The 25,823-nt window shown below is 38.2% G+C and overlaps 1 protein-coding gene across 1 annotated transcript in view; it reads right to left on the reverse strand.

The window, feature by feature from the left end:
- The window catches only part of pear1 (platelet endothelial aggregation receptor 1), a 55,998-nt gene extending 33,745 nt beyond the window's left edge, over positions 1-22,253 (reverse strand). Inside the window, exon 1 of the mRNA XM_007570569.2 lies at positions 22,009-22,253. The gene's annotated coding sequence lies outside the window, so the exon portion shown is untranslated. The remainder of the gene's footprint in view (positions 1-22,008) is intronic.
- Positions 22,254-25,823: the final 3,570 nt, after the last annotated feature.

Below are 25,823 nucleotides of genomic sequence, written 5' to 3' on the forward strand. Positions count from 1 at the left end.
ATTTTTACTCTGCAAAACACAAAATCCTACCAAGTATTTTTGGTTTAGTTGGTTTAACATTTGAAATAAGGTCAAACTAACTTACAAGTAACTTTTCAGTAAGACATATGAGCTTATTGTAAGTCAGTACAATAAGCTTATATTGTACTGATGACAAAGTAGTTCCACTGGAATATTATTTCACTTACAATGTACAAAACTTATCTTGCTATAGGTGAAATAATCTGCTAATGGAAGTACAACTGTTCCATAAATATTAAGGACATATTTACTTTAAACAAGCTCATATTTATTGCTGAAAACGTACTTGTAAATTAGTTTTGCCTTATTTCAAGTGCTATAAGATATTTGTGATAGAAATTAGACCAAAAAACTCTGAAAGATTTTGTGTTTTTTCAGTGTAGAGTCTGTCAGAAATGTTGTTTATGTCAAACTGATTCTGATTCTGTCCAGGTCGAAGGAATTGACTCGTGTTTACGCACATGGCTGAGTCTGAATGCGGCGATCCGTCCAGAACAGCACAGAAGATATTCCCCTAATGTCAAAAAAGCGCAATTTTCTTATCCATTAAATAAGAAATGCGATTGAAATCATATTTGAATAAGTTTGTTCATGTCATAGGTCATTTATAAACAAGCAGCACCATGATCCTAACCACTTCCTCTTGTCTTCTTTGTCGTTTCCACCAGTAGTAGCATCCTGTTGTTGATCATGTGTTGACTGCTGTGATGCAGAAAAAGTTTCCATTGCAGTTTTGATTGCAGCTGAAAAACCACTTCATCCTCTAACAAAACATTTTATCAGAAAATGTCTTTAAATTAAGGAAAATTATTTTCGTAATTCCAATTTGCACAAATATGACGATAATGATGTGTAACTTTTATTTGTCACGCTGCTACTTTGACAATCAAAAACGATGTTTTTCTCCACTCAGATCCATTTTGTGAAATTGCGTTTCTGTATTTTTTCTCCACGGTTGCCGTTGGTAACCACCAGGAAGTCCTTTGCTCTGATTGCTGAATGAGGGCAGAATCTGAGTTGTGCGCTAACTTTGAGGCTCGGCTCTGTTTATAAAGCGGAAATCGCTTTCTGGTGTTTTTGCTTTTGGTTTTTATAAATCTGGATTTTTTTGGTGTGCATCATTTTCGGCTTTTGGTCACACGTAGAGTTTCAGTATAGATCCTACACAATGTTTTATGAATGAGACCCCAAGTCTTTGAAATAAACACCAAAGGAGCTCGTCAGACAGCTGCGTGTTTTACCAAAATTAGCCTCTTTCATCGCTCACATTTTCACCCAAACAAGCCAAACCGAGGCTGAACTTGATTTAGATGAAGTTCTGGTTTTGCACGCTTTCTCTGCTGCAGTCTGATGCGTTCCTCATGTGAAATGGTTGGACGACTTCTGGGACTTTAAGCCCGATAACATCAAAAATGAGCAGAGAACTCAGATATTTCATTTAAAATGAGTCTTAAATATGATTCATTCTACAAAATAAACCATTTTGACTCATCGCCTGGTTTTCTACGTTTGTGCAATAATAAATACGTCAAGCTTTTACTCTCATTTAATGATCATAACCAAAAAAATTTATTTTGTAATCTTAAAAACAACATTAGATGATACTTAAAAAGCAATTTACCTATTTAAAAAGTTTATACCAAACTGGCTTAGCAGCAAAACCAACGTAAAAACTGAAAAGATTACTTTTATATGTTAGAGAAATTATCGTATAAACAACTGTTAAACTGTTAAATATGGTCAGTATTGCACAAAGTAGATTTATTTTCTCTGAATTAGTGATTTACTTTATAAAGGCATTAACTGGGATGAAATAGTCTGATTTACTTTGGATTTGAAGCATTGATGGAAAAAAAATGACATTGACTTTGTTCATGACACTTTAAAAATAATAATTTAAATTCTAAAATGAAACATTGGAGTCGATCGATATTTATATAAACTCTAACCAGAGTTTACATAAATGGATCTGAACTGGACCAGTTTATCTGCTAATCTGTACTGAGATTATATCTGTTGTAATTTGTTTTTATTCAAATACAAATAAGATGATCTGCAGTTAAAGAGCAAATCTGAGATTACCAATCCCATTTAATCTCATTCTGTGACATAAATACTGCAAAAATGTTTAAATTTAATTAGTTTTATCTAATTTTTACCACCGTTTGTAATGTAGAACCAGATGAAGAGGGACTGATAACCTCAAATTAGCTCTTTAACTGCAGCTAAATAATTTATATTTTTCTGCGCACATTTTAAAAGCAAACCTTCTCCTCTTGACAGTTGAAAAACAAAGAGAATTATTCATTCTTTCATAATTCCCCTATTCTGGAATCAATAAGTTACATCTTATCATCCTATTATCTACTTATTAGTAATGAAAAGGGTCTGTCTAATACCTTGAAGGTAGATTGGAATGAAAAATAAAACATGGAATAAATCTAGTTTATTCTTTTTGCAATGAAAAGTTAGTTATAAAAAACATTTTTATTAGAACTGTTCGTACTGTCCCATTATTTTTATTATCAGTCGTAAAAACAAGAAGAACGCTGAACCACCTCCAAAAAGTAACACCTGTTCCGGCGACTTTTCTTATGAACTACAGAGCATCTTTCTTTCATTTCTCTCAGATTTGTCACAAATAAGACAGAAACTCTCCAGCAAGTCAAACAAACACGTCAGCAAAACTGGTCAGTATTAAAAAAGGATGTAATTCCTGTTATGAACGGATAAAAGAGGCTTTTTCTGAGTCTGCATTAAAAAAAAAGCTCCCGACATTCAGTGAAGCAAAGCAAATGTCACCGGTGGAACCGTTTCTGATCCTTCTCACCACAGATTTCTGTTTGCTCTTTACGTTTCTGCACAGCTTCGGCGCTAATTAGGGAAGAAAATATTAGTCACAGGCTGGAGAGAAATGTTCAACAGGAAAGAAAATTAAACTGAGTGGAAGAACAAGAATTAGTCGAGGTGTTGTGAGGGGAGCAGAAAGAAGCTGAAATACCAGCTGGGAATAAAGTTCATTTATATGTTAGACTCAGAGCAAATCTTTAGTTTGAAAGACTTAAACATATTTTCCTTTTTCTTCAAAGCTTCTGCAATTAATAACCAGGAACCTTTAAATGCTTTTTCTCTTTGAACTGGTTAAAAACTCCTAAAATGGACACTGAGACCAAATAGTGGAGGTAAAATATTGCCGACCTTTCACTTCTCTGGAGTTATGAAAATGTTAACTGCAGCTGCAGTGATTCTCTGGATTCAGGGTTGGTCTGTGCTTCTGTGGAAAGAAGCAACCTGCAGAGCCGTAATGCACCACATAAATCCAGTCTTTATGGGATTATGACTAAAAAGCTTGGCGAGGATGAGAAACGACTTTTTTCACAGTTTTACCAAGTTGTTGTGTCAATTTATTACGTAAAGGAAAAATACAGTGGAAAAAAAGCACAAATGGAAAAGAGTTAAGACAAAATGGGTCGTTTATCTGAACAAACATGGCGTCTCTCTGCGAGCCAACATGGCGTCTCTCTGCGAGCCAACATGGCGTCTCTCTTGGATGTTAAATTATCCAGGCTGCGAAGTGAGATAAATGTGATCGGTTTTGGTGATCGGCAACAAGCGATCACCGATCATACACTTTTTCACCGAAATCGGTCGATTATGATCGGTGGCTGATCGATCGGCACACCTCTACAAGTTTTTACTAAATAAACAAAGTGAAAAAGAATATAGTTTGAGAGCAAATCAAAGCAGAATTTTTTACAGCAGAGTTGAGAAGGACTCTGAAACCAAAGTATCAATCAGATACTTATATTGATTTGGTATTGATATTTGGAATTGATTTCCTCATGTTAACCGGTAGTAGAAATAATATGTTGGTTGTTTTGAAAATAAAGGCAAATTTCCTGTGAAAGTAGATATTTTTTGGAATAAGATACGTTTCCTTTTTTCATTTCATGTAACATTTACATCTGAAATCAGTTTATTTAGCTGGACTTGGAGCAAAAACGTTTCTGACAATCGTAAAGCTGGAGACCCCTGGAAACGTCGGTTCTCCATCTTTCCTAAAACACATGAACAATCTGCAGAGTAAGATCAAATCATAAATCAGATTTTTTCAAACTCACCGCTGCAGTATGCATCGTGTTCTTAACTGGCCGTCCACCACGAAATCCACCGGTTTATGTTAAAACACAAAAGTCTCCCTTTACTTGCAACTGCTGCACTTTTCTTTCTCTGCTTACACCGAGTTTGTTCATCAGTTCTGCATCAGGCTGGTTTTTATTTCATTCTGACCGAAAATCCAAAACCTGGACGCCTTCATGTCCAAGACAGATTAGATCATCATATGCTGCTGACACTTTGGTTTTTAAAACATCTTTTGTGTGTGTATTAATCTGTGTGTTAATTTTGCTTTGATGTTTAAATTGCCTAATTTGCATCATTTCAAATTGTGTTTTTGACATCATGACATTTGTTCCATCTTTTTGGCCCGGTTAATTAGACGTATAATGATTATAATTTCTCAGAAAAAGGCACAAACAAATTTAGATGAACTGTTGAACTTTATGCAGCACAAACAAAGTCAGAACATAGAGCTACGGTGGTGCATTAGGACCATTTTAGTTAGAGAAAAAGAAAAATTCAAAACAACAAAAATCTTAGAAATTTTAATATCAATCTCAAATTTCCAAAAAAAAACTGGAAAATCTCAGAGTGAAAAGTCAAAAATGTTTTTTTCTATAAATGTTTTGACTTCACACTCAACAGTTCCAAGTTTTTTTTAAATGATTTCTGAGTTTTTTATGGCTGAAATATACTCCTCTTCTTCTCGTCTGAAATGATCCTAATGCTCTGCCGTACAGAACGATCCATGTAAAAAACTAAATCCAGGTAGATTCAGTTGCTTTCAGATCCAACTTTAGCAGCAATATCTTGAAATATTGGACTTTATTGGTCTCTCTTTTTAACTTAAAGCTTTAAAACTGCAGGCCAAACTTTGGTGATTTTAAAATAGAATTAAATAATGGATTGATAATGTCTGTTATTTGTGCAGTTTCTACAGGTTTCATCTTAAAAAATATATTTCAGAAAAGTTTTCCAAAGTATTCTGGCAGAAATGTTCTCCAACACAAGAGTAAAAATTCATAGTTTAGGTTAAATGTGTTTTCTGACTCTTACATAATTGTAACAGAAGAATGACATAAATTCATTTCATGGCTCTTGGGTTGGTTTTTGCCTCCTAATGCAGCTGCATGCTGGCCTGATTTAATGAACCGCTGGTCCCCCAAGGGACCCAGAACCGCTGGTTAAACTCCATTAAAGAGCCATTTAAACGCAAGAAAACAGAAATAAACAATTGCTGCAGACATTTTTTCCAGGAGTTCATAAGAACTAAAGAAAATTTCCTCAAATTGAGAGCAAATCTGAGTGAAAGCAGCGTGGCTCCCTGCCAGCCCTCTGAGGCCCCTGAGCTGCAGATCTGATGCTTTGTGGCTCCCAACCTGGAAAAACCTCCAGCAGAAGACAAAAGAAACGCAGAGCAGAAGACAGAAATCAGCCCAAACGTTTCCTGACAACCTGCTGGTCACAGTCTTCATGATTAAAGCGAAGCTCTGCACCATTTCACTCCCAGCTGCCCTCTGAAGATGTGGAGTTAAGGAGGTTTAAACGATCGCCGACTGATCGGGATCAACACGCAAACCTGAAACTTTCCTTCAGTGGAGTCAACAGCCAAACATCCGCATGAAAAATCTGCAAATCTGCTAAAGAAGAAATCCCTTAAGTGGCTCCAGAGCAGAAAAACTGGAATAAATTCCTGCATGTGACACATCGACCACAGCCTCACAAAACCCAGAGTGACTGAGCGCAAGACCCATAATCCTTTGCATCTGGGTTATCGTCTTGGCTCTTGGGACGGATTCTGCAAACCGCTGTGAGGCTGGCACACGCTCTCCGGTTGCAGCCATGCTTCACGTCCAGCGGGTGGGGTGCGGGGGCCAGAAAGGGACCCCTAATGAGACTCTGGGGACGTGCAGAAAACACTGCAGAAAGTGCCACACCCAAAAAAAAAACCCCAAAAAACAGTCCACATTAACACAACACACCCTCAGATTTAATGACATTTGTCAATTTTCCACATTATTAACGCAAAATGTCAGAGCCTTCATGCACATGCTGAAGTGTTTATGATGAGGCTTACAGAAAGAGGTGGCACCCAAAGCAGAACCCCCACTCTGGAAAAAAGATCCTGAGTGGAAAAGTTTCAGCCTGAGAGCAGCTGATGTTTTCAGGGGGAGTAGCGCCCCTGACAATCGCAGATCCAGTGGAGGAGGCGCAGAGGCCTTGGCAGGAAGCGTTTCGCTGAGTGAGCGCCGCTATCTGCTAAACTAATGCTGAGAGTTCCTGAACTTCTGGCCTTTTGAACCAGAAAGATGCTCAATCCGTTGTCAAACTTTTCACACACTCACATCCACCAGGACTCGTTATCTGCCACACCGGCTGCGTTTCCATTCACCTTCAAATGGCTCCAATTGGAACTACAGAAATAAATTTACTTAATGGAAACAGCAATTTAAAAAACAAAACAAATTTTTCAATGAAAAGTTTAGAGGTGTTTTTTGCTGTATCAGAATTTGTGTATTTTGCAAAACTGCAAAGGAAACACTTTTTTGCATCAGGCGAGTCACATGATCAACAACCGGCTGTTACTACTGGCAGAGACGAAGAAGAAGAAGACAGGAAGTGGTTTGAGGATGATGGATGCATGTTGTTTTTTAACTTATTGCCTGAACAAACTTATTCACGTGACTTTAATTACGTTTCTTATTAAATGGAAATACAAAATTTGTGAAACTGCTTTTTTGACATATTGACCAAGTGTGTGTGCCAACATTTGTTGATATTCTGCTTTTTTTCTAAACATGTCAGTTTTGAAAAAACTTGAAGTATTTCTTTGGCCGCATTAATTGATTTATTTTCCAAAACTGCAATGGAAACACTTTTTTGGGATGATTAACAACCTGATGTCGCTACTGGCGGAAACAACAAAGACGACAACAGGAAGCAGTTGTCGACAGCGCAGAATGGTTTTTAATGACTTATCATGTGAATAAACTTATTTTCTTATGATTTTAATCATGTTTCTAATTTAATGGAAACACAAAATTATGGAAACAATTGCGAAATAGTTTGTTGACACTAGCAGAATATTGACAAAGATTTGTGCACATTTATAGCTGCATTTCCATTTCAAATCTTTTTATTCTGTTTTTCACAATTGCTCTGTTTACATTAAATAAGAAATTAAATTGAAATCACATGTGAGTACGATTGTTCATGCGATAAGTCATGCAATTCAACAGTTTGAGAGTTTGAAAATAAATCTGCTTCAACAAAAGGTTTTGGCTTTAGAATGAGGTGTTTTTCTGACCACATCAAAATTAGTTTAATTAGCAAACTGCAATGGAAACACATTTTTGCATCACAAGTCACATGATCAAAAGCTGGTTGTTACTACAGACGGAAAAAAAACAAAGACGACAACAGGAATTGCCAACATAAACAGCTGGTGGGGAAAAGGAAAATCAACTTCATATCAGTTTAAAAGCTAATACACAAATGAAGCACATTATATCTATCATTTCAGTTTGTTTTAGTTTTATAAGTGCATGATATAGTTCCAGTAAGTTATAGTTTTTTCCCCCATTAATTATTGTTTTTATTTATTTCAGTTTGTGAAAATCTTTTCTCAGTTTCAGTTTTTGTTATTTTGTTAGCTGCAGTTAACTATAATAACCATGTTGATGTTCCTTTTCTCCTGCTGGTTGTTTTTCCTGGAGATCGGCCGGCGACGGAGAGCAGAGCATCCAGATAGCAGCAGATAGGGTCGCCATGGCAATGCTGTTGTTTGGTGCCTCAGAACGACTTGGTGTTAAATATTAGATAACAGGAGGCGCTGCAACAAAACCAATACAAGTCTGATTCTGTTTAGTTTAAAGAAACGTGCAACTTTGTGAGGAATTTATCCAGCAGATCAACTGAAGTGGATGTTCAGTCGGGATTTAACTCCTGAGTCCTGCGGGAAAACTTCCTCTTCCTCCCCCAGAAGGGAAAAGATTCTCCTTGAGTTTGTCTTCTTGGGGTGTTGGACCAGATTGATGGGAGCTCAGCAGGGCAGGAGGAAGGAGTTTAGCTCCAAATGCAAACTTCCTTTAACTAACGGGGCATTTCCACTACCAGGGCCCAAATATCCCTTCACTGCAAAAACACTAAAGTATTTTCGGTCTAGTTTGTAGTGCAAATATTTGTACACTTAAAATAAGACAAGACCACAGATTCATTTAAGGAATCTGTGTTTCCATTATAAATGTGTGCAAATCTGTATCAGTATTCTACCAATGTAAAAAAAAGACGTTTTGCTGTTGCTGTTTCCATTAAATAAGAAACGCAATTAAAATAAGTTTGTTCACGCGATAAGTCATTAAAAAAAACAAACCCCGTCATCCTCCAGCCACTTCTTGTCTTCTTCGTGGTTTCCGCCATTAGCGACATCCGGCTGTCGACCAACTGACTCGTTTGATATGAAAAAATGTTTCCATTGCAGTTTTTGCGAAATAAAGCAAAAGAAAAAAGAGTTACTCATCCTAGTGGCAAAACGTTTTATTGAATTTTGCGCATTTTCATACCAATTTATTTTTGTGGTTCCAATTGGAACTAGCTAGCTGTGAAATGCAGCTAATGTTGCAGATAACAAGTCCAAGTGGACCAAACGGTCAAAAAAATTGTTTCTCATCCTAGAGACAAAATGTTTTTTGGAAAATGATTGTTTTTTATTTTTTCCAAATTGGTTTGTTTTTATTAAGAAAAATTATTTTAAAACTGTCAGATTATGCAATTATATGGTCAGTGGAAACACAGTTACTGTTGAAATGGTTTTTATTCTTCTTAACTGCTCTATAAAAACTCACAATAAGGATGTTGAAAAAACTTTTAAAACCTTCTTGATTTACAGCAAAAATAACAAGTTTTATCAGCAACAGTTGCCCAACCAGAGAGTTTCTGAGCCAGAAATCAGTGAGTTGGCTTCGCTCTGACTTCTTTAACTCTCGCTGTGATTATCAGGATGAACAGATAGCATCATGCGGACCGGCCCTCTCTCCAAGCAAACAAACCGATCTCTGAGGTCCAATAATGCAACGCGGGTTAAAAGCGAGTGAGTGGATTTATAACCAGGCTTTTTACGGCTCTCTCTGGGGACTTTGATGAGAAAACAACAAACCAATCTTTGTTTTTTCACTCATTAAGTGTTGGGTTTTTGCAGATGTGGGATGTGATGTGGTTTACTCTGATACTCTGTTGTTTTCTCTCCATCTGGGCCTCTTCTCCTCCTCCGACACGTTTCAGCCTGCAGCTCTGTCGCGGCGCAAGCAGCTGCCTGGTCCTCCACTCTGCAGAAACCGCAGGCTGGATGGCTGCGGCTGCGCTGGTCAGAGCGCCTCAAAAACCCAGAGCGAGATAAATCTCACCGAGCCGCTCACCTTCAGCGCGAGCCGGCCGCTTCAGAAACCCAAACTCTAGCGAGCGAGATGGTGGAAAACCCAAAATGGAGGCCCTGGCTGAGGTTTGAGAGGGACATGACCATACGGCGCTGTAATTATATGTGCTCTAATGCTCTGTGGATCACGCTGGCACGAGGATGCACGGAGTTCTTGTAAAATAAAAACACAAGCTGTCCACAAACTGTGACCAAAAACACAGCTTTGCATTGTGCTGCAGACTCACACAGCGGGAACGGAGCAGAGCGGCTCAGACATTACGGGCCAGCTGCTTGTAAGACAGATTAACGTGTGGGTCAGGGTTCACCACATCAGCAGGTTCATCACAAAATCACTGATATAAACCAGCAACCACCAACAGAGTTGGTTTTTACTGCGTTCAGGCGCGTACATGTCACTTATTTACCGATGAAAGCAAAGAACCGAATCAGATTCAGCTCTCCTGTGGAAACTGGATAAACGTCTAGTCATCCAACATGGCGGCTTCAGTCACAGGACCAGACCTGCACAAACTCTCTCTCCAAAATGTCTGTGATCCACTGGAGAAGGAATACATAGACCCCACAAGTCTGAACAGGAAGTGATCTGGTGCCATCTTGGTAGGCAAAGCATGGCTGAACCATGACCTCCACCCTTTCTGCAACAGAAAGATCCATGAAGAAAATGGCTGCCGTCGGGTTCGACCCGTATGAGATGGAGAATGAAAACATGTCAGACGATGTGGAGAAGCTGCCTCCGATCTCAGACTACGACTTATTTCACTACTCAGTGAAACAGAGTGTTTACAGCATGGAGGAGCTTCAGGCCTGTTTCAGTGTTTAGACGGATTTATAAAATGTTCAAACTGAATAACAAGCTTCTGCTGACTGGCAGAGAAACTTCATGTAGTAACAAACATGTAGGCTTCATGTGTGTCTCAACTAAAACACAGAAGCTTCGTCACATGAGAGAGAATATCTAAACTCCCTCTAACATTTTGATTTTTTTTTAGAACTAAAATAGTTTAGATAATGAGACAAGAACTGAACTTTGATCGAAGGAAGAGACTCTGTTTGCTCTGTTTTCTGTATTTGTGGCAGGAGTTTTATTTTTACCCAGACCTCCGGCTGATTATTTGACTCTGTGGGATTTTGTCGCTGATCCTCTCAGCCATTGTTCCAGCAGGGATCTGTTGATTCAGACACAAACTTCCTCCACATCTTTTCCTGCTACTGAAACTCAGGAAACCCTACAAATGCCAGCGATGAGTGTGGTCTGATCAGGCAGAACATTATGACCACAGAAAGCTGCTCCGTAAATAAAAACTCACAGGTTATTTATATATCTGGAGTTTGGAGATGAAAACCAGTAAACACAAGTGTAAAAATCATGAAATACGTCATTTATGTGGTTAAATGAGCGTATGTGAATGATTTTTTTGTTGGCGGTCTTTGTAGTCTTTGTTTAAACTGACAGCCTTTATAAATAATACTACTGTCTTTGGGCTGTTTGCATTAACAGGCAGAAACTAAATGAAGAATCAACAGAAGTGGCTTCATAAACTCTTAAAAAGAAGGTTGTTTTATGGCAGCCGAGTCAAAATAAGCATCAAAGAACGGAGCGAAGAAACTTAAACGCACTAATTCAGTTAATTGCTCGTCTTTTCATCTAATCAGATGAATTTCTCGGCGTTCACTGGAGGCTCTTTGTGTTTTTACGGCTTCTTTGAAAAGCTCTGAGGGCTTTTGACCTCCAGGGCCGTTCTGTAAATGTTTGTAAATCTACAAATGAACTAAAGTTGTGTGACAGGAGGTCTGTGTGAGACGCAGCAGCCCCGTTTATTTGTTTTCTGTGGCTGTTCTTCCCACTGCTTTCTGACCCAGCAGATGAGAACTGAAATAATTTACTTACACACTGATATGAAGCGAAGAGAGATGCATTAATGATCAAAGGAAATCCAGTTTCATGGAGAATGAAGATAAAGATTGTTCTCTGAAGTTTAAAAAGACAAAGGTTTTCGGGTTGGTGTGTGATTAAAGTGTTGAAAGTGGCTGCAGCTGCACTTTGACATTTTTCATACTTAACAGGTTTTTTTTATCTCGAATATTTCATGTGCAAGGATCAGTTTTTAATGTGTGCAAAGTAAATTTAATTACAGCATAACCAGATGAAAACCCAGGAAAACACAAAATAAATGAAAGTTTACCAGAGACGATGCATCGCTTTTTTTTTCTGCGCAATTTCTTACAGATGAAATTTTAAGTTGAAGAGACAGGTCAGAGTTTATGGACAGTAAAAAATTTTACCACCAACTGATATTTCTCTTTAAATATAAACTTAGCTGAAACAAAGGTAAAAAAGTTTTTTATAGAGAATATCTAAACATTTCTCCAGAAACTGCAACTTTGGAAGCTTAAATACCTCTTGACCAGTTATTGGCTGTGTATTAATTTATATTAAGTTCTATTTTATATTTGAACTATTATGTTTTAAGCATTTTTAGAAGCTTCAAGTAACTTTCAAATATACCAGGTGTCCAATGTTACACTAAAAGGAAATGTTGGGTTTTTACCGGACCAGACATCATGTGATTATTTTTATCCTCACCAGAACTTCTTCACCAGAATAAACCAAAATAAAACAGGCTTTTAAGACAACTACCTCTGTACTGAAAGTGTTTTTAGACGTGCCTAAAAATAATCCATGTTTCCTGCTGAATGGCCTGAGGTGAGCAGTTTCTGATCGCTTGTTTGATTCGTGGGTTTTATGAGAGGAAACAGGCGATCAGAGTCTCTATGAGGAAACGTTGAACCTGCAGGGACTGAAAAACTGCCCAATCATCACAAAAACCCAGCGTCAAACATCCTCATAAACACAGATGTGAACACGCAACGCTTTCCTGCTGAGCGCAGCTCGACATATATGTTGATTTTTGCCGTAAATGTCCACTGTGGCCTTTGTTTGGGACGAGAGCGTGCAGATGTTTGGATCTACGGCTGAACATTTTCATCGGCTGCATCTCTCTGGGGGGCCGGCGTTGACTGACAACATTACCCCGAACTCCCTGACAGTCTGTGGGAAGCGCCGCGTTTTACTGTGACTCAAGGCGCTTGGATTTCTCTCTGCAGATAACATTCCTACGCCTCGACTCCAACATAAATCTCTGGGTGGTTGCTGTATGAAGGAGGAGGTAATTTACGGTAACGTCTCGAACGTCGCCACATCTGCTTCAGATTAAGACGACACCTCAGTGGCGGCTGGATGGCAGCTTTTTCTGCTGCTTCTATTCGCAGAATCGTTTTCTGGTTGTTTTCCTCCGTTGGTGGCTAAGATGGAGGTCCTGTTGCACATGTGACACCTGACATGAAGACGTGTTAGTTTGGTAAATCTTCAGGGAGGCGACGCCGGGAGAGAAGAGAGAACTGAAGATCCTAAATGAACTGCAGCTGCTCAGAAATCAGTTCAGATGCTTTTATCAGCCAATAGCTGCGTTAACATTACAAATGTACACAAAACCTTAACAAAAAAAAAACATTAAATAAGAAAGACCATTAAAGTCATGTGAATAAGCTTGTTCATGCCATAGGTCATTAAAAAAACATGCCACCTCATTATCTTTCTACTACTTCCTGTTTACTTTGTGGTTTCTGCCAGTAGTAACATCCTGTTGTTGATCGCTGGATTTATGTGATGCAAAAAAAGTGTTTACATTGCAGTTTTGGGAATTACCCTAATTTAGATACAAAGAAATCACAAAAATAAATTTGCTTATTGGAAACACAAAAACTTTGAAAACACATTTTTAGATAAAAAGTTTTGATATCAACAAAGTTTTGCAAACATTTGCAGGTACCACCTCCAGAAACCGCAGTAGTAAATTCCTAAGCTTCAGCCCTATTGATTTACAGACCAAACTCTTCTGGCACAATTAGTGCTGCCTTTCTGGAAGACAAAGTAAAAACCTGAAAGGCATTAAGGTGATCACTTTAGAGCTTTTTCCTCCACTTAATAACTCTCCCCCCCCCGGTCCAGATGGGCCCCATTCTGCAGCATCTGGACGTTAAAGCTTTATTTTCTTCTCTCCAAAACTGGAGCCACGTGTGCAGCCTGAAGGTGAACCTTTAGAGACGTTCCTGCCTTTTTTTATGCTGTTTTTCTGTACTGAAACCATTCCAGCCCCCACCGGGCGGGGGGCCTTTCAGTCGTCTGTTTTTGCTGCCTCGTGGCAAAAGGAGAGGCTTTACTGAAGACAAATCTCTGGAGACGTTTTTGTTTGGCACCTGCATATCTGTCCAGCACCACAGGAAGCCGAGGAAGGATCCAGGACATCCTGGGCAAACAGCAGCGTGTGGGGGAGGGGTAACATCGCCGGTCTACTTGTGTGGGCACGATCCGATCAAGCCAACTGTGCTAACTCACAACTTTTTATTTTTTTGGCCAGGAAAAGGCAAACAGAAGCAGCGAGAGGCACAGCAGGTTTCTAAGAGCTACTGCAAATTATTTATTATTTTAGGAGCATGAAGCAGTTTTATTGTTGGCACCGTTAATAAAGTGGAGGCTTCTTCCAGGCGAAATTAGTCCTTAAAGAAAAACTTCACCTTTATTACTCACCTCAGACAAAGTATTCACATTTATCAGACATGCATTTTAATGTAAGTTATCAGGATTTTATCAGATTGATCAACAAAAGCAGAGTAACTGCAAATGGGATGTAAAAGGATGCATTTATGGAGCTACATTTGGGCCAAAAAATTTTTAATTGAAGAAAAACTGCAAACTGAATCTGAGAAGTAATTCTGACATTTTTTTTTCAGGCTTAAAGTAATTTTTTAGTTTAATTTTTTTCTTCTTTTGAACAAATGTTAAGGCCCCAATTTAGCTCCATATGCATTGCTTTCTTTTCTTATTTTCAACGTGCTGCAGTTGAAACGATTAATCAGATAAACCAATTATTGAAAGAATCATCAACTTATATAGTAACTGACTAATCATTAACTGGAGTATAAAGGCAATTTACTGAAAAAACAACATAGAGCAATAATTGAGCTAAAACTGTGTTGTATGTATTTAAAATCAAAACATATTTGTAAATATATTTTAGCCAAAACTTCTCATTATAGTTTTAGGTGCAACAGGTTCAGATTAATTTCTAAATTTCTGCATTTTTATACAATAAAATGTTTGTTTTCTTCATCCAAACAAAAATATTTTTGCATATTTTAGTGTGTTTCTAATGTTGTGTAAAAAAAATCTTAACGTGATAAAAAAATCTGTAAAATGCCAATTTTTATGGGTTTATTCAATTAAATTTCAGAAAAGTCTCTATTATACTGCTTTGTTTCAGGGCTGGACAATAAATCAGTAAAAATATATAACGCGAACGGCACATGATCAATATCAATAGATAATACATCTGATAGAGTATTAACTGAACTCTGATCCAGAACCGCACAGCATTCTGGGAGATGTAGGCAGAGGAAAGACTTTAGCCGCTCAGCTTCAATCTGCCCACAAGTTTGGTGGCATCAACAAGCTCACTTTTTGGTTCCCTAGCAACAACCTGGTTAAAAAAAATGATGTGGAGTGATGTTTCAGAACAAAAACTAATCAACAATTACCAATACTGACTGATATGAAATGTGTATATTGTCCAGCCTCAGTTTCACTTAGTTTCTGGTTTGAAACATGAAAAAATGTAAAAACAAACAAACAAACAAAAACACATAAGTGGTAAGATTTTTGTGTATCCGTTTTGTCTCAAACTGAATTGGACCCGGATCCGCTCTGCAGAGCTCAAACGGAAAACGATAGGAAGCCTAAAGGAAACATCTTACATGTTCATCCACTGCTGCATCTCCACAATTATTTCCTCTGACATGTCAACAAATGAAACAGTCCCTGGATGAAACCATCGGACCTGCAGCGACTCCGTTCCCCCTTTTCTGTCCCTCTCTGCTCCAGTTTCACTAATAACTCCCTTTCTTCCAGGCTGAGCTCGTGTTCTTTTGAATAATGCGCCTGCTGACAAACTGTGACAATCTTTCAACGTGGCTTAAGTTTGTCTTTCTGAAGTGGCCTGGAAAACGAAGCAGTAAGAAACAGAGGAAAATAAGTCTAATAAAAAGCAAGATGGACGCTGTGAGTTTAAAACAGCTGGAGGAGTGGATGGAGGAAAACATCAAGCCTCCTGGTGTCCATGCGGTGCCAAGCATGACATCAAGGCCGTTTGTTTTTCACGTGCTGAACACCGACAGGCTCATACTTCATCTCCACTCTGACAAACTTTGATTTTACGAGCAACGAAAACAAACATGACCCTCTCAGGTTTCCCCTGGTCCCAGCCGCCCTGTGCGCGCCGCCAGGTTGAGTCGTAATGAACAGTGTCTCCATGTGGCTCCGCCCACCAACCGCCAGCATCAGGAAGGACCCTCGCCACAGAACAAGCAGCCTGCGGTTGGTCCGCCGGCCCATTGGCTGCCTCCACAAACCCCCCGACCCCTCGTGTTTTTATGATCCAGGCCCAAAAGAAACTGCTCGCGTTCTCCAGCCGGAGCCGAACGATGGCTGCAGTCCAATCTGCTCCAAATTATTTGCACGGCTGCAGAACATATGGAGGCTTATATAAGCCTGTGGTAGGAATATTCACCAGCGTCACCTTCTTCTGAAACCCCACAGCCCTTTGTTATTTTCAACTGGGCTATTTTTACTTCAAGAAGGAACGTTTACGAAGACAATAAGCTTCTTCGTTTACATCCTCGTGACTCTTCGTGCAGCACGGAGACAGAAAGGCTGCTGGGAAACTTTGCAGCATGTAAACACAAGGAGGTTCGAGTCCACAGACCTTTAATGTGAAAACACAAGAATCAGAGGAAAAAAATGCTTTAAATATTTAAAAACTTAAATTTTTAACGTCATCAGAGAACTGACGTCTTAAAAAAGTGTCAGACGTTGGAGATTTGGTCCATATAAAATTTACGGTAAATTATTGGTTTTCTTTTTGTTGTTGGTTTACCAAAATAAAGTGAATCTAATATAATTGCACAATTTGAAATTCAAAAATAAATTTACTTAATGGAAAAACAGCAATTTAAAAAAAACTGGCTAAAAAAAAGTTTTTTCATAAGTTTTGACTATGATGAGGTGGTTTTTCGTCAGAATCAGAACTGATTTATTTCACAAAACTGCAATGGAAACTTTTTTCTCGCGTCACATGATCAACAACCAGATGTTACTACTGACAAAATCATGAAGAAGACGACAACAGGAAGTAGTTGGAGGATGGCGAAGTGGTTTTCCAGAAACTTATATTGAACAAACTTATTTACGTGTTATTTTAACTGTACTTCTTATGTGATGGAAACGCTGCAACACTGCAATCTTGTGTGTGTGTGTGTGTGTGTGTGTGTGTGTGTGTGTGTGTATCGACAAAGTTTTGTACACATTTGTAATGGAAATGCGAAACCAAACACGAAATTGGCATGTTTCAGTTAAGCAAATTTATTTTCCAAATGTCAAATTTCGTAATTCAACTGATGGCTAACGTCCAGACTACGTCTTGGTCCGTTCCGCCTGTGGCAGCAGAAACTCTTCCCAACCCTCAGCGAGTCGGAGTTACGCAGAGCTGACGTGGCTGGTGGCGTGAATGTGTTTGGGTTACAGAGTTCAGGTAAATCAATCATCTGCTACCTGTGGTCGCCTGGTTCGCCCAAACAGAGACGTCAGGCTGTGGTGTTGAGCTGTAGGGTCGAAGCGTGTCACTGCCGCCTCGGCGCTCTTTCAGTAAACCGTAGAAAAGTCCAGAAGGATCAAATTCGCCTGAAAGACTCCAGCCTCTGCTCTGCTTTCTGAAATCCCTGTGTGTCTCTGGCCAGTTTCATCTGCTACCAAAACATATCCAGTCCCCCGCCTGAAACCGAACGCTGCTCTGGACAAACACACGCTGGGAAACCAGATCTCCAGCTGTTGGACACGACTTAACGTTTCTGATCTCTGAACGGCCCAAAGAGGGCCGATCTCCGCTAATGAGGATCTCATATGAGGAGGCTGAAGGCAAACAAAGACGTTTCTCAGCACACTTCAGCTCGACACTGGAGAACAATGGCAAATACGGAGGCTTTCAGGAAGAATTCAAAAAGAAAAAAAGAAAGTTCCCAGAGATCTTTAGGTGTTCGTACCACAACAGCGTATTTGGGTCATTATAGATGGAAAAAAGGTTGGAGATAATTTAAGCCAAAAAATCTCAGATATTTTAGAAAAAACAAGGACATTTCTTAAAAGTCTCGAATTTGCTAGATTAATCTCAGAATTTTGGGGGAAAAACATGCAAATTTTGAATTTTTATAAGTTAAATATTTGCTAGAAAAAACTTAGAAATTTTGAGATTAGTCTCAGAAATCTTTGGAAAAACAAACATGGAAACTTCGTAGTTTGAAAAGTCGCAAATTTGATAGAAAAATTCAGGACATTTCTAGGAAATAAAACAAAACTTCAGACTTTGAAAAATAACAAATGTGATAGAAATATTAGTATTTTATAAAATTTCCATGAAAAACAAGAAAATTTCTGAGTTTCAAAAGTTGCACAAACTTGGAATTCAGGAGTTTCAAATGTCAAAAATGTTCAACTTTTGAGACTCAGAAAACTCGATAATTTTTTACTTCTGAATCTCAGACATAAAAAAAGTCAAAAGATTTCTGATGTGTTTTCTTGCAAATTTGCGACTTTGGAAACCCGGAAATTTCCACGTTCTTTTCATTGAAATTTTCTGAGGTTGACCCTAATTCGCTGACGTTCAGAACGGAGGTGAGGTCAGATCCAGACAGAAGCTACGTCGATTTTCAGCAGATATCGTCACAAAGTGCTGAAACCTTCTTAATCAAAAAGCTTCTCATTCCCAGACACAGAAGTGCAACAAAGCTAAATTTGCTGTGATTTATTGTCATTTTTATGGCTCCAGTGTGAAAAAGAAATGATTTTTTTCTTGCCAAAACAGTACGCTTCAATGCTCATGAAGTTAATCATCCTGAAACTCTAAATCTACCCATTAATCCATCAGCCTGTCAACACAAACTACAAACGACTGTTCACAGTGGTTTAGCTTTCACTTGGTGCTAAAACTGTCCTTTAGCATCACGTTTTCTAACGTTCTGGACCAAAACATGTCAGAATTATCCCTTAACCAAGTCCAAATGGAGCGGACCAGAGACAAGTTACGTTATTGTCTCCAAGGATGCAGAAACCGCTCGGGTTTTCTTCTGCTTAACTTCTCTGACAGCTCATGACGGTTGAGTCACCGTCACACAGCCGCCACGTTTCACGAGCCCGGCTCGCTCCAGAACCTGGACCCAGTCGGAGCGGCTTAATGAAAAGCAAACGGGGGCAGAGGAGAGGCGGAGGAAGCAGCGGACCCACTCCCAGCCACTTCCTCTGCAATTAATCGATGGAGGAGACTTGGCAGAAGAGGACAGCGTGAATGAGTCACATTCGGATCTGGAGAGGCTTTCAAAGCGGCAGAAACACAGAAAGGGAAAGGCAGGAAATCACAGAACACAATGAGAAAAGTTGAGACAGACACCGATAAAAATACAGAAACATTTACTGTGGAGGTCCGGAGAGACTGAGCGCAGAAATAACATCCCAAATAAAGCAGGTAGATCACAGGACTTACAGCACCAACCTTCTGTTTAAAGAATAAATCATAGCTGTATAGAGGTAATTAAAGAGAAACAAAATGGAAGGAAAATAAAATGTAATTTTTAAAGGGCCAGTGTTAAGTAAAATTAACTCTTTTTTTGAGTTTTTTTATCATGTTGTACTTTTAGCCCCTCATCAAAAACCTGCCAACATGGAGTGTTACCTTGATTCTTAATGGATGTTTCAGAATGATTTAATCTCCATGGCAACCATTGAGATGAACAAAACGCCTGGGTGGACTTAGCCCCGCCTTCAGGGCACAGCTCCTCCTCACAGTTGCAGTTTCCAAGCTTCGAGCTTCCACTCAGCTCCTTCAGACTAGCCAGCAGCAATTAGCAAACACCTGGAGGAACTGCAGATCTGCTGAGCTCAGTATAGGAGCTACTTCTCAGAACAACACTGGTAAAAAATGTTAAAGGGCTAAAAGAGCAGCCATGTTACTTCCTAAAGGCAGAATTTCAGAAAGAGTTCTTAAAAATATAAATTTATGCTATAATTTGTTTTTAATAACATAAATTAAACTGATTGTTCTTATATGTACTTATTACTACCGATTAAAACATTCTTGGTATTTTTACTTTATTTTGTATTTACTGAGATACTCCTAAATTAATCCACTCAAGTTGCACAACTGTAATCACGTAGGAAAGGGAACACTGCACAGTCAGGACATATGACTTCTACGATGAAACAAGGTGGTGGCAGCATCATGCAGTGGGGATTATTTTCCTCAGACTGAAACTGAGCTGTTTTGTGAAGAAATAGAAGAACAAACTTAAAAAAAACTTGGAGCTGTATTTGCAGATTCAGAGGAAGTTCAGTAAGTTACGACACAGAGGTTTGAAAACAAAAGCACACCACACGTTTCAGATTTTTATCTGTCACTGAAAATGAAACATACTGATGTTTGTTTATAAAATTTGAATCAAATCAAGCAGAAATACTTTAAACACTCTTAACTAAAGTAAGTACACTAAGGGAAATACTTTCACAGTAATTACAGCATCAAGTCTGTCTGTGAGTCATGAGAAAATATATCTGATCATTTTCATGTTTCAAGGATGAGTGATTTTAATCCACTGGTCTTCATTTTACTTCTGGCTGTCGAGTTTAGCAATTATTGCCAAAAAAGTAAATTACAGTGAATTTTTTTAAAACTCATTATTTTAACTTCTGTAACATTATCCCAAATGTTGTGACAAACATTACGGTTTACATCTCCCATCCCTGTTTCCTCCACCTCTGATGGGGTTTAATCACATTTTTTAGTCCAAATTATTTTTGTTTTGTTTTAAATACATCAAACCCTGTTAAAAATGTTCCACTTCTGGGCTCCGAGTCATGTTTTGTTGCTGCAGTGTTAAGATTTGCATCTTGAACCCGCCTACAGGGGGCAGCTGGGTTCATTTTATTTACATAGAGCACTAAATCATATCAGTGTAAATTAAACCACATGCTAGCCCACTCCAAGCCAACAGGGGGCGCTGCAGATTTACATATTTATTAAACCTGTCACCATGTTGTGACAGGAGATGATCTGTGATCAAAATCCTCTAAGACCTCCCTGAGCTCTACTGCCGTCTGAAGAAATGCATCAAAAACAACCAATCAGAGCCAGGAGGCGGGTCTTAGCGCTGTCAATCATCCTTATGTAGTCACTGCTAAATGTGCTAGTGGTGGAGAAAGAACAGAAAAACCGTTTATCTGCCGTCATCAGTGGCTCTGCTAACTAGCCTTAGCATTCACAACCAGGTGCTAGCTGCAGCATAGCACACAGTGCTAAGACCCGCCTCCTGACTCCGATTGGTTGTTTCTGGTAAGGACTGGGAAACAGCAAAGGAGCTCAATTTTTTTTTCACAGATTATGTCTCATAACAGTAATGTAGCTGTAAATTAGTGAGTAAATAAATTATAGTTTTCTTATTAAAACATCAAATTCAAGATTTTTCAAAACAATTTCAATTCACTTAAGTAGAAAATGGACCCCAAAAACTCTTCAGCGGGCTCTGGCTCTGAATCAGCTCAGTCTGAACTCAATTAGATCAATTAAATTCATCCAAGTACGGTCCAAGGATAAAATAATCACATTAACAACCAATCAAATACTCAATTTAAACAGTTTTAGAAACAATAAAGTCAAATCCAAACATCCAGGAAGTCCACAGCAGATTGCATGAAGTCAATAAAAATGAAAAAGTTAGTGCAAAGAATCCCGCTTTGGTGTGAAAGACGCGTCTTTAAACAAGCACTTAAACAGATTTAAACCCATCATTTGGCCAAAAAACAGCTGGAGCATTTTTATCACTGCCGGACTGTTTGATGGGACGATTTCACAGTTTCTCTGGGTTCAATCTAAAGAGTCAAACTTCGTTAAAGCCCATTTTTCAGTTTTAAGGCTTTTCCAGTCCATTATAATACAACAGCTGGACAGGATAACTCATAACGACCGTAAATAAAGACAAAATCCGTAAATTACAATTATAACTTGTAATTAACTTTAAAGTTTCAGATTAAACAAATCCATTTCGGTGTGAAGGCATTTTATTTTAGGGTTTTCCTGCTGTAGTTGGTTATTTAACTACTGAAATAAAAGCTGCCAGCGCATCACGTTTCTTCCGCTCAGCAAGTTCCCAGTTTTTGGTTTTTATTTCCCATCATTTCTCCTGCAGTAAAGTAAAGCAGCCAACGTTGACCTCACGCTGAACAATAAAAACAACACATTTCAGCTTCACTTCGCTTAAAAAAAAAAATCTAATTCACTCACCTAAAGTCGGCCAACAGCTGCCCGGGTCGGAAGGAGTTCAGTTCATAACCGAACCGAGGACAAAACGGCCCGTTCGGTTCCGGTTTCTAACGAATCTCGGTGTCAAAGACGCTGCAAGTCCGAGTAAACATTAAGAAGTGAAAAGAAATAGAGCCGAGCATCCAACCGGGGGAGGGAACTGAGGGGGAGCCAGAGAGAGAAAGAGGGGGGCTGACAGGAGGAGGAGGAGGAGGAAGAGGAAAAGGAGGAAGAAGAGGAGAAGGAGGTCTGACTGTTTTTATCTCTGAGTTTTTACAGAATAAATGATCCGCTGGGAAAATACCTGGAAAACAGACGAGCTCCTCTCTGATAGGTGAACAAAAGCCATTTACTTACAAAATAAGAAGAAAATCATGTCTGCTAAGGATAATTCAGAGGTAAATAAGTTTATTTTTGTTTTATATAAATATTTTCGTCTTTTACATAAATTTATGGCTCTTTTTTCTCCTGATTGTACGAGGGTGTATTTATGTCATTGCAGATAGAAAAAAAAATACATTTCCTCTAAAACAAAAAGTCTTTGCGTTTGACCCAGAAATGTTATAAAAAAATGAATAAAATAAAAAAAAAACAATTTCTGAGATTGAGTTGGTTTTTTTTTTGTTTTTTTTGCTTTTGGCAAAATTGTATGTTTTTGACTTTCGAAAATCTTCCACCTGTGAAATGTACATTTTTGTCTTGCAAATTTTGCACTTTTGAAACTCTTTTTAGTCTTAGAAAATTAAAAAAAAAGGAAGTTTTAAGTTTGAAAAACCAAAGATTTCCTAGAAAAAAACCCTCAGAAATTTTGACATTAATCCCTGAAATTTTTTGAAAAAAAAAAAAAAATTAGGTTATGAAATTGAGAATTTCTACCTTTGGAAATTCTGAAATTTCCAGGCAGCAATTTTTCAACTTTTCAAATTCAGAAATTTCCTGGATTTTTCAAGGAAATTTATGAGATTCATCTAAAAAATATTTCTAGCAAATTTTCAACTTTTCAAACTGAGAAATGTTCTTGTTTTCTATAAGAAATCTCTGTGTTTCATTTCAAACACAGAGTTTAACTGAGTTTTTTTTTTTTTTTTAAGTTTGTTCTTTTTTTCATTCTCTATGATTTGCCATCGTTTCGTTTTTAGTCGCAGGTTTGTTTCTTTCCTCCCGGGTCGGATCTTCTGTGAGGTCCTGAGTNAAAAAAATTAGGTTATGAAATTGAGAATTTCTACCTTTGGAAATTCTGAAATTTCCAGCCAGCAATTTTTCAACTTTTCAAATTCAGAAATTTCCTGGATTTTTCAAGGAAATTTATGAGATTCATCTAAAAAAATTTCTAGCAAATTTTCAACTTTTCAAACTGAGAAATGTTCTTGTTTTCTATAAGAAATCTCTGTGTTTCATTTCAAATTTTCTGAGTTGTTTTTTTTTTTTTGCATAAATTTGCTCTTTTTTTCATTCTCTATGATTTGCCATCGTTTCATTTTTAGTCGCAGGTTTGCTTCTTTCCTCCCGGGTCGGATCTTCTGTGAGGTCCTGAGTTTATGTTCTTGTCATTTTAGTTTAACTGAACTCTGGATTTATGTTTCCATGTTTCCTGCTGCTGTTGACTTTGAATAAACCTTATTAAACTTCACCTGCAGTCGGTGGCATCTTTATGGCTCTTTAATCGTCTCTACTGACCAAAACAAACTCAACAGGAGGAAACATCAGCAGCTAAAGTATTTACACCCATGATAGTTTTTCACATTTGGTGACAGAAATACAAATTATCGGCTGCTGGGATTTTATATGATGGAAGTTCACCAATTTCTGCAGAATTTGAATTAAAAGAGCTTAAAGTTTCCACCATTTAATTTGAAGTTTAACAGTGGAAAGAGGTTAAAGGTGGAAAGAGTCTCAGTTTTCTAGATAATCCAAAACATCAAGATCAGATCAGAACCAGAAAATACAGAAATGTCCTGGGAACGGACATGTCTTTGAAGGCATCATCTGTTCCTCTAAGGTCTTTTTTTATTTTTAGAACCAAAAAACGAGTCTTGTCTTTTTAACTGGAAATTTCCTCTAACTGGGATTGTTTTTACCCCACTGGACTCCCAAACCAACCAGCTCAGTTAACTGGGACTCCATGCTGTGGATTCAATTCAGTGTTATTCAAAAAGGGACTGCCAGGGGGCGCTGTGGGAGCCCAAGAAAATTAAAGAGAAACTGATGAAAGAAAAGCAAAAGTAATTTAAGGAATTTAATACTTTAATTTTTTTACCTTAAAATTTTCATCAAATCTTTAGTTGTTTTGTTATTTAGTCTTAAAAAATAATCTTAGAATAATTGATTTAAACCTTATTTCTGATGCTCATTTTGTGTCTCAAACAAGCAAGAAATGGAAACATTTCTTTCAAGAAAAAGACCAAATTAACTGTCAGTAAAAAGAAAAAAAACACAAGAACTTTGTGAATGAAATTACATTTTATATTATTACTACAAATACTTACATTTTTTCTTGTAATGGAAACAGAGGATTGTGATGAAAAATTGTATGATCTGTGAATAAAGTCATAATAATGATAAAATAATAAAGTTTTCCTCCACAGAACTCTAAAATCAGATGGTATGAGGCAGCATTTTTACTAATTAAATAGAATAAATTTTATTATTGAAACATTATAAAAGCTTGTTTACATATTTTGTAGCATTTTGGCATAATCCACTCTGTTTTTCTTTTTCTGCTCTCAGTCTGGAGATTTTTACTGACTGAGTCAAAACCAATGAATCGTTTGAAGTGTTTATCTTCTTCACCCAGACGGCGTGACGGATGTCACTGACATGGCGTCACCTTCCCAAACGGTGGGCCGGCTTCAACAGCGCGCTTCCCTCCATGTTGACACACAACCTGGATGGACACCAGTCAGGAGGAAACGTCCTCCCAGTATGGACACCAGTCATACTGGGACTGACACCAGTCAGGAGGAAACGTCCTCCCAGTATGGACACCAGTCAGGAGGAAGCTGGTTCTTTTCCTGTCAGACACCCAGAATGACCCAGTAGGGTTAACTGGTTTCAGAGACGTTCTCCCATAGCTCAGCTGTTCTGGGTGTAACTGTCTTCATTCCTAACATTCAGATTAGCTTGATTTCCTAATCCTGGAAACATTTCAGCCTGACTGGTTTCTGCTGGTTGAGCAGATAAACGCGGTCGGCTTTCCAACTAAAAACATAAAAAGAAAGGAAAACATTTAAAGCTGCAGTAACTTTTATATAAATATATTTTTACATATTTGTTGAAACTGTCATTTTATGACATTATAATATGAGACAGGCAATCTGTAAAAAAATCAAGCTCCTCTGCCTTCTCCCAATACTAACTTGAAACAACCAATCAGAACAAGGAGGCGGGCCTTAGCGCTGTTAATCATCCTCCTCTGTTCCCCTTCTTGCTAAACCTAGTTAGCATAGCAACTGATAATGGCAGGTACATTTTCCTGTAGCTCTAAGCTGTCTCTTCGCTAATGGCACATTTAGCAGCAGGTACATGATGTTGATTGACAACGCTAATCAATCTAACACACCCTGCTACAGCTAGCAGAGTCTGTCATGAATGCTAAAGATCCAGTCCATGCATTCTGACCGATGATGCTTCAGAAATACTTTCCCTGTAACTGTAATGTGTTTCTTCTCTAATAGCACATTTAGCAGCAAGTATATGAGATGACTGACACCGAATTCTTCAGCTCAGGGATGAGATGGAGGAGAATTATATTTTCATAGATTATATGTCTCATAATATACTGTTATTACATTATAAGT

Source organism: Poecilia formosa, unplaced genomic scaffold (genome assembly GCF_000485575.1).
Source record: "Poecilia formosa unplaced genomic scaffold, Poecilia_formosa-5.1.2 Scaffold263, whole genome shotgun sequence".
Lineage (NCBI taxonomy): Eukaryota > Metazoa > Chordata > Actinopteri > Cyprinodontiformes > Poeciliidae > Poecilia > Poecilia formosa.